Genomic DNA, 20,664 nt, shown 5'->3' on the forward strand with positions numbered 1-20,664 from the left:
CAAAAGATGACCTAAGTAAAGTTGAGATCCAAATTGTGTCACTGTGTAGGGAGGGCTCGCCTTGTGAAATGTTCTAAAAAATGTAAAATAAAATAAAAAGAGAACATTTTAATATTGAGAGAACTTGTTGAGGCTTCTTTTCAGTGAAGCTCATTAAAACGTGTCACTCATCCCTCTGCCTGGGAAAGAGGTGGGGAAGGCCCACTCTCAGGATAGCGTTATTGCACTTGGGAGTTTTCAGACTTTGAAGTTATCATGCTGCCTTTGTTAATGAAGATGATATCTACCCAACTGCTCACACCTTGTCGAAGTCAGCACTAGAATTAGTACAGGAAGCAGAAGGTGATTAACCATGGTCCCTCTGAATGTATGAAGGTAAGTCAAATGAGCATAACATATTCCTCATCATTCTTGGACAGCCAGAGTTGAACTGGATTCAGTTTAGCCGAAGTAAGGGAGTTAAGATATTCTGTTTTGTTGCAATCAGCTTTCAATAGTTGTATTGAGTTATAATTCATAGGCTATAAAATTCATCCATTTAAAGTATACAGTTCAGTGGGTTTTAGTATGTTACTGATGTGTTACATACATATTTTCACTGCCTCAAAAAGAAACCCCGTACCCTTTAGCTATTGCCTCCCCACCCCAACCTCTTCACCCCCATCTCTCAGCCTTAAGAAATCAAAATCTACTTCTGCCTCTTAGATTTCCCTATTCTGGATATTTCACGCAAATGGAATTTATAACATGTGGTCTTTCGTTTATGGCTTCTTTCACTTAGCATGTTTTCAGGGTTCACCCATGTTGTAGCACATGTCAGTACTTTATTCCTTGTTATGGCCAAATACTATTTCACTGTATGGCTATTCCACAATTTGTTTCTCCTTACACCCGCTGATGGACATTTGGGATGTTTCCAACTTTTGACCTTATGAATCGTGCCTCTATGCATATTCATATCCGAGGTTTTTTTTTCTTTTTTCATGTCAGATGGGTAATGTGCCAATGTCATAACAAGGTTCAAGGGTGGCACACCTCATACGCACATGCATGAACACATCAAAAGAATCATTATATACAGGTTTTTATGTGGACATATGATATGTCCAGGGCTCTTGGGTATATACCTAGGAGTGGAATTTCTGGGTCATGTAATAAGTCTATGTCTAACCTTCTGAAGGACTTCTAGATTATTTTACAAAGCGGTTACTCCCTTTTACATCCCCACCAGCAGCATATGAAGGTCCCAGGTTCTCCACATCTTTGCTAATACTTGCTATTATCTGCCTTTTTTTTTTTTTTTTTTTGAGATGGAGTTTTGCTTTGTTGCCCAGGCTGGAGTGCAATGACCCGATCTCGGCTCACTGCAACCTCTGCCTCCCGAGTTCAAATGATTCTCCTGCCTCAGCCTCCCAGGTAGTTTGGATTACAGACACGTGCCACCACACCTGGCTAATTTTGTAATTTTAGCAGAGGTGGAGTTTCACCATGTTGGCCAGGCTGGTCTGGAACTCCTGACCTCAGGTGACCTGCCTACCTCCACCTCCCAATGTGCTGGGATTATAGGCGTGAGCCACCACGACTGGCCTTATCTGACTTTTTTGTTCTAGCCATCCTAGTGGGTGTGAGGCGGTGTCTCACTGGGACTATACAGAGCTTTGGCTGGGACAGAGAAGGCTGACGAGCAGGTCAGTGCTCAGGCAGGACAGGATACTGACAGCTGCTGATGGCGACAGCTCCTTGTTTCTTACTCTTAACAAGCTTCTCTTCATGATTCCAGGCACATCCCTTTTTAGGGTAGCAGGGAGTGGGGATGGAGAAGCCACACCTTCTTCCCAGTCCCCTTACAAGCTCTGCTCAGAAGACTGTTCAGAACCAGCTGACTATACCTATTGCAGCAAAGGACACCTCCCTCAAAAATCAGATCCACATACTAGTGGATACCTAGGATCCCTTTGTTGAGGAAAAAACGTTTTATTCCACAAATAGGAATAAAAATGAAACATATAGATTTCTGCCAGAGCTAACGCTTTCTTCTGAATGACTTCGGTGCTTCTGTGGAAGGTTTCTACTCAAAGAGACTCAAATCAGATATTTTTGGAGTGAGCCACTGTTGCTCTTGAAAGAGAGATAAGATCTGTTGGGAGGAGAAGGCAGGAAGGCAAGGGGAAGTCAGAATGAAAGCATGCTGGATAATGACTTATCAGCAGATTCCCTCACGAGGGAACAAGAGAATTAACAGTATCAGAGAGAGTTCTGGATACAGGAAAGGTAATCATTATTGCGATATCCATACCTTAGTGGAGGCAGATAAGGAAATCTGGGAGATTAGTTAAGTGTTGTGACTTGGAGGTTAGACATTCCAGCATTTGACTCCCACTAAATGTGTTACTTTGAGAAGTTAGTAATTCCAAGTGCGTTTCTCTGTCCCTAAGGTAGGCAGGGAATGCATACCTTACATGATCACTTTGAGCAGGCCTATCCCTAGAGTAGATGGGGCCCTGGGCAAATATTTTTTGTAGGGCTCCTGTCTATATAAACAACTTGTGTCAACAGCTCAATCTGTTTCAATCATGGGAAAGAAATGCCACACCAGCCTGAGGAAGTGATTGCTTGCTAGGCTCGTCTCCTAGAATGGAGCCAGCTCCAGGGCCCCAGGAAACCCCATTGGCATGACTCCTGGGGTTCCTTGGGGCATCTGGCCAACCCTTTGCCCAGTATGGGAGAGATGCAGAGGATCACTAGAGAGATCTGTGAAGAGAAGGCTCAGATTCCCCATCCGGACAGCACTGCTGGCCCCAGCGATCCCAGGTACCAGAGCGCACTTAGACATTTTTGAGGAAGGAATGGGGTTAGGGCAGGGGCCCTATTTGCCTGTGTCTGAGGGCAGTATTGATTATGAGGACTCAATGAGAACCTGGCTGGGCATGGTGGTGTGGGCCTATAGTACCAGCTACTTGAGAGGCTGAGGCAGGAGGATCACTTGGGCCTAGGAGTTCAAGACCAGCCTGGGCAACATTGCAAGACCCTGTCTCAATTTTAAAAATTGTAAATACAGATAAAAATAAATTTAAAGAATGAGAACGTGCATATCAAAGTGTTTGGTATAGTGGTGCACAGAAGCATACGGTAAATGTTAATTTCAGTAATAATAATAGAGTTGCAATATAGTCAGCATTAGTCATTTTTGACAATCTCTATGGAGGTTGAGTTAAAAAAATAAAATAAGAAAAATTGTTTATTATTGTTAAAAATAATTTCTATTGTTTGCCTTCCATGCTGTGAAACAATAGAGGCCCACAACTATAGATGCTGCACAGGACGTGGGGTTCCCAGGAAGCCACTGTGTGCTCAGAGCATCCTGTTTAGGACAGGTGCTTAGAGGAAGTGCGCCCTCCTGCAGCCATGTGTGTTCCTGTGCTACGAAGCCCCAGAGTGTTCAGGAGCGGCTCCTGGCAGGGTGCTCAGGAATGTTTGGCAAAGGCCTCCTGCAGCTGTCAGAAAGATCTCAAGATGCTGCAGCTTCCTGTTGTTGTCTGGTGCTCAATCCCTGCTTTGAGTTGTGCTGGACTCCATGATTTTCCAAGTGTCCCCATGCGTATCTGTCCTTTGTTATACTCAAAACAACCCTTGGATGTTGCAAGGGAAGAAATTGTTTTCCCCACTTAACAATAGCAATGAATTAGCAAGAAGATGGGAAAAGTGGGCAAAACAAATATATCAGAGAACATACACAATAGCTTCCGCAAAAATATATCAGTGAACATATATCAGTGAAATAGATCAGTAAACATACAAAACAGCCTCTGCAGCTTCTGACTGTAGATGTAGTACTATTCTAGAAGAACAGCTGTCATTCACTGGGGGCCTACTATATCTCAAACATTGTAGTAAGTGTCTTTTTTTGTTTGGTTTTGTTTTTGAGACAGGGTCTCCCTCTGTCTCTCAGGCTGGAGTGCAGTGGTGCGAACAGGGCTCACTGCAGCCTTCACCTCTTGAGCTCAAGTGATCCTCTTGCCTCAACCTCCCATGTAGCTGGAACCACAGGCACATGCTACCATGCCTAGCTAATTCTTTGATTTTTTCGTAGAGACAGGGTCTCACTTTGTTGCCCAGGCTGGTTTCAAACTCCTGACCTCCAACAGTTCTCCTGCTTTGGCTTCCCAAAGTGTTGAGATTACAGGCGCAAGCCACCACACCTCGCCTGTGCCATGTGTTTTATGATTTTTCCATGTTTGATATTCTCAACAACTCAACAAAGCAGGAATTACTTTTATTTCATTTTACAGAGAAGGAAACTGGGGCGTATGCAGTTAAGAGACCTGCCAAAGGTCACATAAGTACTAGATTTGGGTCTGCCTGACAGCCAGGTCTGCCTGACCCCCAGGTTCATGGTCTCCACCACGATGTCACTCTGCCTCAGCCTGAGGATCATAAAAGTGGTCCTTCATGAGGTATGCTGAACACTGGCACACCTAAAGTTTGTAAATAATATTGCTAATTAAGTACTTCAGCAGTTCAAATTTGAAGACTCCCATAAAGTAAATTGCTGTTGCCAGGAAAATTAGCAAAGATTTCCTTCCTCTCGCTCATAAATACAGGCTGTCTGTATGGAATGTTCCCTTACTCTACTGTAGGAAATTACAGTGAAGTTTTTGAACCTGTGTTTCTTTCTGTCCGTTGGAGCTTTTGGGTCTCGTACAAATGAAATAACATATTTAGGGCAATTACCTTCTTGACAAACAAACAAGAGACTGGCACTATTATCAAAAGCCCCAAGGATATCTGGAGAGGATTCAGTGATTATGTTGTCAGCTGAGTCCAAATTCCAAAGCAGAATGTTCTGGACTGGAGAGCTGGGACCAAAGCAGACTTGGCAGTCCCCTCCCTGAAAAAGCAGTTCATATCCCAGAAGAGAGAAAGGTGGTTCACATCTGATTCAGGCACCTGCTGAGACCTTTCTGTTAGGTGCAGCATACCAGGGGTTGTCTTCACTCGGAGTGGTCTTCCAAGACCCAGATACTCAGATTATCAGGTAAGTGAGAGAACCTCTTGGGTACATTATTGTTTCTTAAAGCAATACCAACCTGTTTTCAAACTAAGCAGAACACATAACACTACATTTAGTGTGCCCTTCTTACCCCATTCAGTAATCCACAACCCCAGACCTGTATGTCAGAGGGCTAGGGGAAGCGTCTTGGGTATAGCAGGCCAAAGGCTGCAAATGGCTTTGTTGTCAAAAAGACAGCATATTCTTCAAGATGCTGTGGAACTTTTCTATAGCATCTTCCTGCTGACATTGAGAGGCTGTGTTGGGGAAAAGGTGTTAATTCCCTGCAAACCCTGGAACTCAGGTGTGAAGGCCCTGTCTTAAATTTGAGAGAAGTGTTTGAGCTAGCCATGAAAAATATATCCTGGGAAAGTTGGTAAGAACCAGCATGTGGTTCCTGCCCTCAGACCCGCTCTCCTGACTGATGGCTTTGACTAGGCTACTTTGAGAGGCAAAGTAGTAACAGGCGTCTGCTGCTGGCAAGGAGATGTACTGCGTTGTGGCCTCCTGTTCCTCCAGGATGCTGGATCCCCACGGCCACATCCAGTTTGTTGATGGAATATGGTTCCCCCAAAACAGCAGTCTTACTTTAACTTTTATTCTCCTGAGGATGGAGATGATAGGTGGTGGCCAGTTACTTCTACATCTTGCAAGGGCATGAATGGAGAGGGATTTGAGGTTTCGGCTATTTGGGAAAGCATTAAATAGTTAGCATTTTTAAAAATTTATTTATAGTTACCAATAACCCCTGTTCACTTCCCTAGGCTTCTCATTCCACTGGTTTAATCATATTTCCCAGAATCATATGTTTCAAGCTCTTGACGGTTAAACCTTTCTATCACGTCCCACTCTTAACCCCCAAACACCCGCATCAGTCTTCTTTGTTACAGATGTTTGAAGGACCCTTTCACGTTGGGCCTCTCTTTGTATGTGCAGTTCTGCTGCCTGGCACGGCCTCCCCAGTTCCTCTGAGGCCCAGCAGGATGAAGGTTAAGCTTTTCCTCCTCTAGGGAGGCCTGATCTTACCTCTTGCCTTGTCCTCCTCTGTGTTTTCATAGCATCCTCTGCATATCTTTGTTCGAGTTGCCTGTTTATAAGCTTCTCCCTTTTCATACACTGAGGTCTTCTCTGAGGGCAAGGGGAGAGCTGTGCTCTTATTTTTATTCCATTATAGTACCTGGCATGTAAAAAAAAAGCTGTGAGTGATGAGTAAATGAATGAGTGAATGTTCGCTGAAATCAAATCACTATGTTGGAAGAATACAGTTCAGCATTAAATTGTTCCCCTGCCTTTAAGTAGCTGAGGCCAGGAGAAGCTGCAAAGCAAAGTGGCTGCAAGTTCAGGGCTGTGGGGTGAGACCTCGCTGCCAAGTTTAAAGCCCAGCTCTGCTCTTTGCAGTTCTGTGACCCGGGTAAGTTACTTAATATATCCGAGCCTTAGTTTTCTTGTATATAAAATGTGGATAATGCTACCCCATTGCAGCAGTATTATGAGCCCTAAGAGAAAATACATATTTAAACAATTCTGGCATTTAGTTGGAGCTCAATAAATACTTCCCCCTCTTCTCACCCAAATGTGTGAGAAGTTGAATAATTGTCTAGATAACAAATACAATACAACAACAACAACAAAAAAGTTTTCAAAGGAAAGAAATATCACTGAAGGGAAAGAGAAAGGATTTGTGATTTGAGCTGGAAAATAGATATGATTTACCCAAAATATGAGTAAAAGGAAAATAGCCCAATGATCTGAGAATGGAAAGAAAAAGGTAGAAGACATTTTTCACTTAGTTCCACTCGCTGAATCTACTTAGTCCAGCTTTTTTTGTTTTTTTGATGGTTGCTTTTTGTTTTGTTTCTTTATTTTATTTTTAGTCCTAGGAATGTGGGCAAGTAACTATTTTCACATGAAATGTTCCCATATAAATTACTTCCTTGAGTAACTAAATATGCTGCAATGCCCCATTCGTTTTAATTAAATGTACTTAAAAACTAATCTTATTTAAAGTCAGAGGGTAAAGCAGTCTATTTAAGTTTATTGTTTGGCATTGTTTTAATCCAGGCTTTAAACAAATTTGAATCTTACTAAGAGTGGCTTACTTTCAAAGAAATCCCTGATTTCCCATCCTTTGATCCTAATGATTCTGGGGCATGACCCAGTGCTGATGATTATGGACGGACTCCTGTTAACTTGGCAAATTAGTCATGGACCTGTGACGGCCGTGGGTACGAGACAATGCTGCTAACAGAAAGGGAATATGGATTGTGTGGCGGCTGGGCACAGTGGCTCATGCCTGTAATCCCAGCACTTTGGGAGGCCAAGAGGGGTGAATCACGAGGTCAGGAGTTCGAGACCAACCTGGCCAGCATAGTGAAACCCCATCTCTACTAAAAATGCAAAAATTAGCCGGGCATGGTGGTGGGCGCCTGTAGTCCCAGCTACTCGGGAGGCTGAGGCTGGAGAATTGCTTGAACCTGGGAGGCAGAGGTTGCAGTGAGCTGAGACAGTGCTACTGCACTCCAGTCTGGACGACAGAGTGAGACTGTCTCAAAAAAAAAAGAAAGGGGATATGGATTGTGTGTTACTCATTGGGGTGGACAGGTGGCCAGCACAGGCTTGATTTGTCTATGGGTTACAAGATGAAGGCTGCCAGTAGGAAGGTAATATAAACTGAATAGGTAGTCAGCAGATGGGTGATTCTGTCCCTGGGATGGAAGATGAAGGCTGCCAACAGGAAGGCAGCATAGTCTGTGTGCTGTTTGTTAGGGTGTGTAGAGATAGTCATCAGGAAGATTCCTTTCTCAAACTCAGAAAGCAGCACACCCAGAATGCACTAGAGAAACCCTTCGCAGAATCAGCATTTAAGTATGTCAGGATTTTAGATAGACTATGATATGATATGCACGAGGATTCTAGATATTTCTCAAAGGTAGAAATCTTTGATATCAACACCTTATTTATTTAATATTTATTTGACAGAGTCTTGCTCTGTCACCCAGGCTGGAGCACACTGGCATGATCTTGGCTCACTGCAGCCTCTGCCCCCTGGGTTCCAGCGATTCTCTGTGCCTCAGCCTCCTAGGTAGCTAAGATTACAGGCACACACCACCACACCTGGCTAATATTTTTGTATTTTTAGTAGAGATGGGGTTTCACCATGTTGGCCAAAGCTGGTCTTGAACTCCTGACCTCAAATGACCTGCCCGCCTCGGCCTCCCAAAGCACTGGGATTATAGGTGTGAGCCAACGCGCCCGGCCAACACCTTATTTTTATAGGAAGTAAGAGACTGAGGTCCAGAGAAGTAAATGATTTTCCTAAGGTCTATGGTATAATTAGAGGGTAGTGTTAGATTAAGACCCTAGCCCTCCTCTCTCCGTTTAATATTACATGAGAAGACCAAAGGATGATGATGATGATGATTATTATTATTTTTTTAGTTTAGTTGGAGACTCAGCTCAGGTGAGACTTTCCTGTGGAGTCTCTCCAGACCTCTCCTTTTCTGGGCTCTGCTGTGTACCACACAAAAGCCCATCCAAGCACCTCTGTGCTTGGCTATTTATAAATCTGTTTGTTTGCATATCTCTCTCTATCGGTTAGTAAGTGCCTTAGTGGCAGGACGGTTGTTTTCATGGTTTCTTCAGACTATTACACAGTGCTTGGTAAATAAAGGTACTTCATACATTTTAAAATTGAGATGTAATGTAGTACGCCATAAAATTCATCACTGTAACATGTACAATCCTGTGGATTTTAGTAGAACCACAAAGTTGTGCAACCATCCCAGTCTCTAATTCCAGAGCATTTTTATCAGCCCAGAAAGAAACGCTGTGCCCATTAGAAACCATCCCTGATTACTCACATTCCTCAGCTGCTGGCAACTACTTAGCTCCTTTAGGTGTTTGTGGATTTGCCTATTCCAGACATTTCTTCTGATTAGAATCGTGTAACCTGTGGTTTTTGTGTCTGGCTTCTTTTACTTAGTATAATGTTTTCAAGGCTCATCGAGGAGGTGGCATTGATAAATGCCGTATTCCTTCTTATAGCGGAATAGTATCCCATTGTAGGGATATATCATATTTTCTTTATCTTTTCATCAACTGATGGTCATTTGTGTTGTTCCTGCTTTCTGGCTATTATGAATAATGCTGCTATGAACACTTGTGTACGAGTTTTTGTGTGAACATGTTTTCAGTCCCCTTGGGTGTATACCTAGGAGTGGAAATCCTGGGTCATATGGTGATTCTCTGTTTAACTTTTTGAGAAACTGTCAAACTGTTTTCTCAGTGGCTGTACTATTTTGCATTCCCACCACTTAATACAATTTCAAATTAAATTAAAGCTATTCCCTCAAAGTGAAATAACCAGTTTTCCTGTATGTACAAAAATCCTATATGTACATTCATGTCTATTTACATCCTATCTCTTAATCTTCAAAACTGCTTATATCTTTACAATTTAAAGGTCTGCAAATATTACATAAAGAAAGGTAGGGCCTTTACTTTGAGAAATCATTTAGCTGGCTTTTGAATTCACTTTCTGTAAGTGCCTTACTGTGGTCCCCCAACTTTTGTTTGTTTACTGTTTAGAAATCTTTCCTTGTCCAAGTTCTGTGGCCATAGATAGCAACCAAAATTAATCAGAGGACATCGGACACATTATGACTCACAGTGTCCAGAAAAATCTAGCTCACAAAGGTTTGCCTGCAGCCCAAGTGGAGAGGGAGAATTCTCATGACATAGAGTAGGATCTCCTGGGATAAAGATGAGCTGGGGAAGAAAAGTCAAATAACGAGGGCCACGGCCAGCACTCAGCCAGCTCCCTTTCTGTCCATTGCGACCCGGATCATTTTGTAGGGTCATTTTTGACATCACTAGAATATTCTGGGGTTTTTAATATTTGCTGTCCTTGTGGGACAATTTCCAGTTCTGTTTCATATCAGTCTTTTTCCTGAAGTGCTGTCATGTGATTCTAGTGTGTAGCTGGATATGTTCTGTTATCCTTTCCTTGGGCACTTGTCCCTAAAGGGCATAGACTCCATCTTCGCTTGGTAGCCAGTGGCACTATAGGGGTAGTGTCTACTTAATTAATAACAGTGTAGGCCAGGTGCGGTGGCTCACGCCTGTAATCTCAGCACTTTGGGAGGCCAAGGCGGGTGGATCACCTGAGGTCAGGAGTTTGAGACCAGTCTGGCCAACATGGTGAAACACTGTCTCTGCTAAAAATACAAAAATGAGCTGGGCATGGTGGTACGCACCTCTAATCCCAACTACTTGGGAGGCTGAGGCGTGAGAATTGCTTGAACCCAGGAGGCAGAGGTTGCAGTGAGCCAAGATCGTGCCACTGCACTCCAACCTGGGTGAAAGAGTGAGACCCTGTCTCAAAAATAAATAAATATAAATTAATTAATTAATTTAAAAAACTGTCTAATCATTGAGGTCACCAGTTGGTCCAGTATTATCCATGATGGGAATACTAAGTGAAGTTAATTGTTTAGTAATACTTCAGCTGAACTTGATTTAACATAGATCGTGGTTCAATTGGTCTATTTTAAGAGTTTAAAGAAGATACAAACAAGATCCAACACATTTCTTGGTTAACTTCTATATCTACATACGAAGAGTGATCCAGTTCATTTTCTATATGTGGCAGCAGCTGGTAGAAAGATGTTGAGCCCAGCCAACCATCTGTAACTCTTCCTGTAGTTGCGAAGACCGTGTTAGACTTGAAGCTTTCCTTATCTCTCTTGCTGAGCGGCAAGCATTCCTTCCTTTGAACCTTCATACCGTTTGGTCAGTATCTCTGATTCCAATCCTTCTGCCTTGTTTTAGAGTTATTTAGGTGCTTGTGCTGTTTGCTCTACTTAGATGTAAGGTTGCTGAGGGCTTAGTTTAGGTATCTTTGATCTCTATACCACTTTTGGCCCCTTGAAGGTGATGCCTTTGCATATTGCAGATGCTCAGTAAATATTGTTAGCCTCATTAATGGGTCAGCATTCATTTGTTTCTCTTTCTTTCTTTGATTTTTGCCCATCTAGTTCTCAATTGTGGGTGCTATGGCTGAAAGCTCATCTTGTGGCTTAGTTGCTTTTTTTTCTGTGTGCAAATTTAATAACCAATGAAGCATATTGGGAAATGCTCAGTGCTCTTAGTATATGTTATTCAGGAAGGGGAAATATTGTGTAATCCATATCCAAAACCAAGAAGAATTTAAGTTCTAAATATTTTCCTTCCCGTCCACCCTCTAATCTCCTCCAAATCCCAACAAATCCAATACATATGCGGAGTGTTTTCCATCTTGCTAGGGATAGTGAGAGAAAGGAAGGGAAGAGACCTACCTTCTGTATCTCTTTTGAACACACAGCCAACTTGGCATATGGCATATGGTACTAGCACAATCTTTGGTTGAATTGTAGCAATATACAGCTGTTTAAAATTGTAAAGAGAGCCCATGTAATATATGTGTAAATATTGTAAAATGACTCATTTTTATAGAGCTTGGTAAATGTCATAAGTCACATCCTTCTGCCTAAAACATAAACACAGGCCTAAAAGATATTTTGGGGACATATTTATTTATGAGGCAGTTGGTAGTTCTGACCTCTGCTACTACCAGAGTTAATCTAAGTTGTCTTCTTTACATATTTTAAAAGAAGAAGTACTTTGGCATAGTATGTGTGCATACAAGTTCCGTTGTGTTTGTATGATAAGATGATCCAGTTAATAATTGATTTTCTTGAGAAAAAAATATATTCTGTCTGATGAACATGCTTGGTCTTTTCAAGATATTGTTCTATTTAGAATCTGTCTCTGGTTATCTTTAGATGAAAGTGATCAGTGACTTAAGACAACATTTTTTTCAGCATAAAAATATGGATCTTAGATTCTCTTTTGTTTACAACTCCCCACCCAAAAAGAGACTCTGTGAGGAAAATTTAAAGGCAAGTAATTTATTTGGAAGGTGATACTAGGAATCACTGTTAGAGGAGTGAGGCTAATAAAAGGCGTACTATCAAGCCAGTTACCAGTATGGGCAGCAATTCTCAATCCATTGGGACCTCTAAGAGGTAGTGTGGGATGTGCTGCAGAGAAATCCCAGCCAAGGGATGAGGAAGCTGGGGTGTTTACCACCTCCCCATCACCATTGTTTGACAGCTGCTTTCAGGTACATTAACTCACGCATTTTGATGCTTCTAGTAATCACATCTGACTTGTAGAGGCGAGTGCCAAGGAGGTATGGGTAGGGCACTGACAGATTCCATTGCAAATGATCCAACTGAGGTGTTATTTTGGTAAAGATTCCCTCTCCGTTCTAATGAAGGATCTTTTGTTTCTGAAGAACAGCAATCCACTTATACTTTTCAATAACCCAATCAAAATATGTAGAGAGAATGGGGATAGGAACCCAGGAAATGCTGGACAGCCAGGCCTCAGGAAGTACAGAATTCCAGGCTGCTGCTCCAGGACCAGCAGTTTAGTTTGGGGGAATGTCCCATTCCTTTCCTGCCCATCTGGCTTCCTCTTACACTCTGTCCCTTGGGACTTTGGTCTACACATGGTTCTGTGATGCCTGCACCTGGCCTGGCCTAACTTTATCTTTTAATGTGGATATCCACCACTGACTGGGACTTTTATATGTATCTCTAACTTCAGATTTTTAGGAGTGAAAACCTAATTGGCCCAGTTCATCTTTTTCAAAACCAGATAAAAAGCTGTTGGCCAGCTGATGTATGGGCCTCTCTCTGATCCAGCGTCCACTAACAATCTAGTCATCCACAGGCAAGGGGAGGAGTCATACGGCTCAGTGCCCACTCACAAGATGGGTAGAGCAGGGACAGATGAGCAATGAATGCGACAAAGTCCCCCAAGAAAGATCATTACACCTAGGCAATGATTCCATATGGAATGGAAATCTTGTCCTGAGAATTCCATGGCATTTTCATGAATACACAGCTTAAATAACTGGAAATATGAAATAAAACCCCATGTGGTCATCCTTAGAACCAATTTTTTTTTTTTTTAGACAGAGTCTTGCTCTGTCACCCAGGCTGTAGTGCAGTGGCACGATCTGGGCTCACTGCAAGCTCCGCCTCCCAGGTTCACCACATTCTCCTGCCTCAGCCTCCCGAGTAGCTGGGAATACAGGTGCCCGCCACCATGCCCAGCTAATTTTTTGTATTTTTGGTAGAGATGGCGTTTCACTGTGTTAGCCAGGATGGTCTTGATCTCCTGACCTCGTAATCTGCCCGCCTCGGCCTCCCAAAGTGCTGGGATTACAAGTGTGAGCCACTGTGCCTGTCCAGAACCAAGGTATTTTTTAAAAATTATTTGTTCATCAATCTGTCTGAAAGAAACGTGGTATAGAAATCTTAAATGTTAATGAATTAGAAACAATTTTGGTTCTTGCACTAAGAATCTGGATATAGGCTAGAGTCAGTGGCTTATGCCTGTAATCCCGGCACTTTGGGAGGCTGAGGCAAGAGGATTACTTGAGCCCAGAAGTTTAAACCTAGCCTGGGCAATGTAGTGAGACCACATCTCTACAAAAAAGACTAAAAATTAGCTGGATGTAATGGTGCATGTCTGTGGTCCCAGCTACTCAGGAGGCTGGAGTGGGAGGATCACTTGAACCCAGGAGTTTGAGGTTGCAGTGAGCCATGATCTTGCCATTGGACTCCAGCCTGTGTGACAGAGTGAGACACTGTCTCAAAAAAAAAAAAAGAATCTGGATATAATCAGTAAAAAGTTAAAGATACGTCATCTCCCTTTTCTTAAAAGATCCTAAAGATAAGTTTGCCTTATGATATGCTTTGCCTTACCAAGTCCAAGAAACAGGAACTGGGATATAAGCACAGTGATGAGATTTTACATAGTCTCTAAGCAAAGATGAAGTGATTGGGTGATGTGATCTGAGGCTGCTTCTGTGAGATGCTTAGATGAAGAATCTTGTACAGTCTGGTGCCAGTCATTACTTCCTACTGTGTACACGAGGACAGTAGCACTGTTATAGTTGTCTCCTACTCACCTCCAATTTTTGTTAGCTGTAATGTTGTTTGCACATTTGCCTTTCCTCAAAACATTTCCATATTCCTCTCTAACCATAATCAGGTAATTGTGGTGTCAGTTTCCTAATTGAATTCACTGCTCACTGCTAGCACTTTTACTAGTGCTTGCATTCCTGAGCTTATTTTAACTCCTCTCTTAATTGGCTGGATGTTGTTTTCCATCAGTTTTCCCAAGAAGGGTTCACAGTGTCGTGCTTCCCAAACACCTTTCTGTTTGTGGTGGTTTGCCCATTGCCCTTATCTCTGAATGACATTTTGGCAGGTGTAAGTTTCTTGGTTCTTTTGTCAGGTTCTTGGACATTTTGGCAGGTGTAAGCTTCTTTCTTTCCCTCAAGACATCCAGGTATTGCTTCATCATCTTCTAAGTATCAGTGTTGCTGTTGAGAAGTCTGAGGCTAGCCTGCGTTTTTCTCTTTTTGTGAGCAATAGGGTTTTTCTGCCTGGATATATGGAGAATGGTATCTTGGAGTCCTAAGGCTTAGCCTAGGACTTGGAGTCAGCATTCTGTATCAAATTTTCTCAAAATATGTTATATCTATACCCTTTAAATCTGTGAATTCAGCTGTCTCTTCATTTCAGGGATATTCTTGTGTATTTAATCTTTGAATACATCTGCTTCTTAGGTTCGCTACTTCTAAGACATACATTTAAAAAAATCTTTCTTCATCTTGCACATCTATTGTTTTCTCTCATTGTTTGAGGCTCTTTCTTCTGCATTCATTGAAATCATTTCAAAGTTTTCTCTGTGCTAGGAATTAGGTATTTTATCAGCATTTGTTTTGTTCTTTGATATTTCCATTCTTACTATTGATATTATCTTTGTCCTTGGTTTTTATGTCTTAATTTCTCTAACCTTTTTCATCTAATCCCATTGTGTCATCATCTCATCTTTGAGCTCCTTTTTATTTCATGCACTAATTCAGCACTCTGCATCTGTGCTCACTCTCCTTAACTCTAGTTTCCACAGAGCGGCCGAGGATCCCGTGGAGTTGATGATCAGATCATGACGCTTTCTCTGTTCAAATCCCACAGTGGCACTGGGTGCAGTGGGCTCGCATCTGTAATCCGACCACTTTTGGAAGCCAAGGCTGGAGGATCACTTGAGGCCAGGAGTTTGAGACCAGCCTGCACAATAGCAAGACCCTGTCACTACAAAAAAAAGAAAAAAATTAAAAATTAAAAATCAGCCGGGTATGGTGGCACACACCTGTAGTCCCAGCTACTTGGGAGGCTGAGGTGGGAAGGCCACTTGAGCCTTGGAGGTTGAGGCTGCAGTGAACTATGATCACACCACTGCACTCTGGCCTGGGTGACCGAGTGAGACCCTGTCTCAAAACAAAACAAAACAGAACAACTTAGGAGAAAAGCCAAGGCCCTTTACAATGACCTGCAGGCCCTAACTCCTCCACCTCACTAACTTCCACGCCTCTTGCTGTCTGCCTTCTGATCTCACCAGCCTCCCCACTGCCTTGAACATACCAGGTGGGCTCCCGTCTCAGGACGTTTGCACTTATTGCTCACTCTGTCTGGAGTGGTTTTTCCTCAGAATCTACATGGCTTATTCTCATCCCTTCTTCAGGTACTTACTCACATAGCACTTCCTCGAAGAGACCTTCCTCTACTACTCTACTTAAAACCACAGCTTCTCCCCCCAACATTCTCTGTCCCCGGCTTTGCCTTTTCTCCATAGAACTTACTGCTTTCTAATATATAATCATACATATTTATATATATGTACATATTACTCATGTATTTCGTTATGTCAACTTCAACCTTCCCAACTAGGACACAGCTCCTTCATGGCAAGGATTTTTGTCTGGTTTCTTCGCTGTGATATCCCAACACCTAGAACAGTTCCTGACACTTAGTAAACACTTGATAAATACGTATTGCATGAATGAATAGGCTGAAGGTAACAATCGTGTCTTCCTGGGAAGAGTTCCTAACATCAAAGTCCACCCTTTTTTTTTTTTTTTTTTTTTTTAGTGTTTGCCTTCACAGTGACTTTCTCATTTGGCAGCAGAGGTCATATAACAAAATATCGGGGGAAGGGGAGGATCTAAATTCTTTAAGGTGTTACAGGTTAAATCCCCCAGCTTCGATATTATTAGAAGGCTCCTTATACCTTCAAATGGTTTTGAAAACTTGAATTTTACAGTTTTCAAGCTTATCCTATTTTATTGTGAATTGATGAGGCAGTGAGAAATGAAATAACAATAGTTGTTACCCTTAACTGCATTCCTTCTTAATACTAGGTACTTTCTTTGTCGCTGGGGCTGGAGTGCAGTGGCCGGATCTCAGCTCACTGCAAGCTCCGCCTCCCGGGTTCACGCCATTCTCCTGCCTCAGCCTCCCGAGTAGCTGGGACTACAGGCGCCCGCCACCTCGCCCAGCTAGTTTTTTGTATTTTTTAGTAGAGACGGGGGTTTCACCGTGTTAGCCAGGATGGTCTCGATCTCCTGACCTCATGATCCGCCCGTCTTGGCCTCCCAAAGTGCTGGGATTACAGGCTTGAGCCACCGCGCCCGGCCAATACTAGGTACTTTCTTTTGGGATAGAACACCTGTTATTCTCACCCAGCACAGAACACATAATTTTCAGGGCCCAGTGTGAAAGAAAAACGTTGGACCACTTGTTTAAAATGCAGGAGAAAGTGCCATTAGTGGTACTAAAATATAGCTTTTTTGTTTATTCCCCAGATTCTCTCAACTCAGTAGTTTTTATTTTCTATTTAATGTTGTCCTAAATAAAGTAAAATTAAAATTTTAAATTATTGTGAATTTTACCTTTTATTGTGCAATGCCAATTTTAAGTGCAAATATAACAACATTTAACTCAATGGAATCACTGAAATTACACAATTTGTATTGCACAGGTCATAGATGCTATGTACTTGATTCTTTTAAGAACAGTAGAAATGCACAGTGCACAAATCTGACTCAACTTGTTTGTTTGTTGTTTGTTTTGAGATGGTTTCTTACTCTATCTTCCAGGCTGGAGTGCAGTGGCACGATCTTGGCTCACTGCAACCTCCGCCTCCTGGGTTCAAGCGATTCTCCTGCCCCACCTTTCCAAGTAGCTGGGACTACAGGTGCCCGCCACCATGCCTGGCTAATTTTTGTATTATTAGTAGAGACGATGTTGGCCAGGCTGGTCTCGAACTCCTGGCCTCAGATGATCCTCCCGCCTCAGCCTCCCAAAGTGCTGGGATTATAGGTGTGAGCCACCGTGCCCGGCCCTCAACTGTTTTTATTTCACTTCTTGATACGTGCACATTTTACCAATGTTCTCTACCTTTGACTTACTGATGAATAAGGAAGGGCTAAAAGGAAGTCAGCACTGGTTGCCCTATCTTTCCCTTTCCTTGTGTGTCATGATTTTTGGTGTGAGTGGTTGGCTAATACAGGGAACTAATGTGGATAGGAAAGAATATATTAAGGTTCCTTAGTTGTTTGTGTTTCCTAGAACATCATTGCCTTCTCTGTGCATTCAAAGCAAGCATCCTGGTTTGAATGGAATGTGACTCAGTTGTGGATATAACACACCTTGTCCTCACTTTGAGTCTCCCTGAATTCCTACACATTGTGACTACACTGGAATCCTGTGCTCAGGGGGCGTTGCAAACACTGTGTGCATGGGCAGCAGGAACAGCAAACAAACAAACTGCACGCATCTCATCTGTTCACGTGTGCTCTGCTGTCCCATCAGACTTCAATTACACAACACAAGTTCAAAGACTAAATTATTACAAATGTCAGTATAGCAGCAGCAAAGCATTAAACTAAATAGAGACATCTTCTGAGCACAGGACCCTATGCAACACTGCAGGTCACATGCCACGAAGCTGCCCTGTCCTCACCACAACCTCACAAGTGGAACGCCTCATACCATTCACAGCGGAGACTGCTGAAACCCAGAGAGAGAAAACAATGTGCCCAGGGTCACTCAGCATGTGGTGGAGCTAGAATTGAAACCCAGCCTGTGTTTAATCAGGCTGCCTGTGTGGCCAGTGTGGCATGATAGAATCACCACGGGGTAGGCGGCAGGATCTGAGGGGTTTTGACCCATTTCTAAGTAATTGTGTAACCATGGACAAGTCTGCTTTAGGACTTCTGCTTTTATCTTAATTAATGCCTATTTATGAATACAAGTTACAGATTTCCACAAACCAGGGTATGGGTTGCATGGTCTCTTCTCTGTACTAAGAACTAGAGAAACTTGCTGAGACGTGTTAGATGACAAAGCTGCCATTCCTGTGGTAGCAAATGCAGTAATGGTTGTGTGTGTTGCAGGTTTTACTTGGCTAGTTCCTCCGATGATGATTGACAAATCCAGGAGTATGAGAGAGAGGTTATTTTCTGGGACTGTTCCAGGGCATAGTCAGGAGAATTTATTATAAGGCCAGATGAGGTAGGGGAACAAATGTAGGCTTTGTAAACCTTGCAAAAAATTTTTAATTTTAACTTGCTGTCAACATAAACCACAGAAATGTCATTCCTTGAGAATGATTAGACAGGGTGGATGATTACACTGAACTTTTGAAGTCTTGCTATGTGGGTCTGGGTACATCATCTTCCCCTGTGCAGCCAACAGTGGGTGCCACAGGCCATGGTTATGGTGCTATTCACCTGACAGGTCCTTCCATATGAAGTCCAAAAACCGATAAAGGATAAGGTATCTGGAAAAAGGATTGCTTTACACAGGGAAGGCAAAAGGCAGCATCACTTCTATCATGCCAGGCCTTTTAGAAATGCCTGTTGATGTACACTGAGTGCACCTTGCCTTCAGAAATGCTTGTGTGTGTGTGTGTGTGTAGGCAGAGCATGGGACGAGAGGCTCTTTAACAACCTCTGCAGCAGGGAAGGCCCAGTAACACAGAGAGGGCCTGTAGCTTCAGCCTCTTACCAAACTCTTTTATCACATATAAAGTGTAATAATATGTACTTCATCCAGTTGTTATGAGGAAAAGATGAGGTGATCATGTAGAGATTAGAATGGTGGCTGACACATACTGGGCTCTAATGGTGACCAAAGTAGCTGTGAGGGTAGGTTATAAGGGGGACTTTGTAAAATGACTGCCTGAGAAAGTTCCTCTTTGGCCTACTTTCTCTACAAAGTAATTATTGGCTTGCATCTTGGCAAATACTTTGAAGCAATCACTAAATTGATTTTTATCTAAGAGACTGAATGTACTCTTAATTTATTTGAGTTAGATTTTAAAATCAGTCTATTTGATTATGAAAAGGAATATTTATTTATTCATCAAATATTGCATTCCTACTTTGTGCCTTTGTGTGTTACTGTGTGAATACAGTACAGATACAATAACATGTGACCCCTTCCCTCAGGGAGCCCACAATCTTTTGCAAACATAGATATATCCATCCTTCATTACAATATAGTCAACTTCAAAGCACTTGGTGGTGGTAAATACCAGAAAGAGGGGACTGTTGTCAGGGAAGGCATTGCAATTCTACCTGATGAAAAGCAACCATTTTTATATCCTAATAACTGGATTTCTATCTAGAAAATATTACAATAAAAGAGAAAGCTAGATGGTAGTTAACTGTTTTTAAAAAAGGCCTTTTCCCAAATAATTCAGAGAACTATTTTAGTAGTTGTGTACTCATGAATCTGAAGTTAGGCTAAAATCTCTGAAACTCTTTACTATCCCAAGATCCTTAGAATTCTAGTGATAGCTTTTGCTGCTCTTGTAGGAAAATGATTTATTTTTTGTTCACTCTGTCATTTATATCCTTACTGATTTGTTTATAGGGAGCTTTAAATATACTGTAGTATTTTTCGCGATTTTTCTTGAAGTGCAACCTATTGCTTGGGTCCAAACTCAGAAATGGCTTTTGAAAAAGACCGTGGGCAAGTTTGGATACAACCATAAAATAATTCTACTTTAAGAACTCAAGGAAAAGAACTTTGCTGGGCATTGATTCTATGAGATTCATATGGAAAAAATCCTAAGAATTGTCCGTTGAGGACATGAGAGTGAGTAGGGTCAAGAGGGATCAGACATTTAGGAATTTGTCCTAGACTGTAGGAAACTTTGGAATCACCACTTCTAATAAATTCTCATTAAGATTGCAGTTAATGTCCAGCTGATTGTTATTTTGGCTAACAGAGAGTATAAGGATTGTTTATCTGATGTGACGGCATGGTATATAGCTGTTTGTAAATCTCAGTTTATCCTCGTGCTTTGCAAGCCAGCTTATTAGCAAGGGGTCATTAGTCACTGGGGAAGCTGGCTACTGCTCAGACCTCCTTCCCAGAGAATCTGAGTTATCAGTCAGACCTGAGGTGGGGAGCAGGTGTCGGCATTTGAAGCACCCCTTGCATTTCTATCTCTGGTGATCTGCAAACCACCCCACTCTTTTCTTTTCTTTTCTTTTCTTTTTTTTAAAGAGACAGAGTCTCACTCTGTCACCCCGGCTGGAGTGCAGTGGTGCGATCTCAGCTCACTGCAACCTCTGCCTCCTGGGTTCAAGTGATTCTCCTGCCTCAGCCTCCCAAGTATTTGAGATTACAGGTGCACACCACCAC

General features: G+C 42.3%; 1 protein-coding gene and 1 non-coding gene across 23 annotated transcripts in view; one reads left to right on the top strand and one right to left on the bottom strand.

Moving 5' to 3' along the window:
• ABLIM1 (actin binding LIM protein 1) overlaps positions 1-20,664 on the top strand; it is a 353,609-nt gene that overhangs the window by 119,301 nt on the left and 213,644 nt on the right. Inside the window, exon 1 of one of the 22 annotated variants that reach the window (XM_033181905.1) lies at positions 4,903-5,035. The exons of the other annotated variants lie outside the window; for them this stretch is intronic. The gene's annotated coding sequence lies outside the window, so the exon portion shown is untranslated. Of the gene's footprint in view, positions 1-4,902; positions 5,036-20,664 lie in introns of those variants that run through there. 22 annotated transcript variants of the gene reach the window in all.
• On the bottom strand, positions 985-1,084 carry LOC117069971. The gene has a single exon (XR_004431743.1). It is a non-coding gene; the product is annotated as a small nucleolar RNA U13 (small nucleolar RNA).

This window comes from Trachypithecus francoisi, unplaced genomic scaffold (genome assembly GCF_009764315.1).
Source record: "Trachypithecus francoisi isolate TF-2019V2 unplaced genomic scaffold, Tfra_2.0 Contig01579, whole genome shotgun sequence".
NCBI lineage: Eukaryota > Metazoa > Chordata > Mammalia > Primates > Cercopithecidae > Trachypithecus > Trachypithecus francoisi.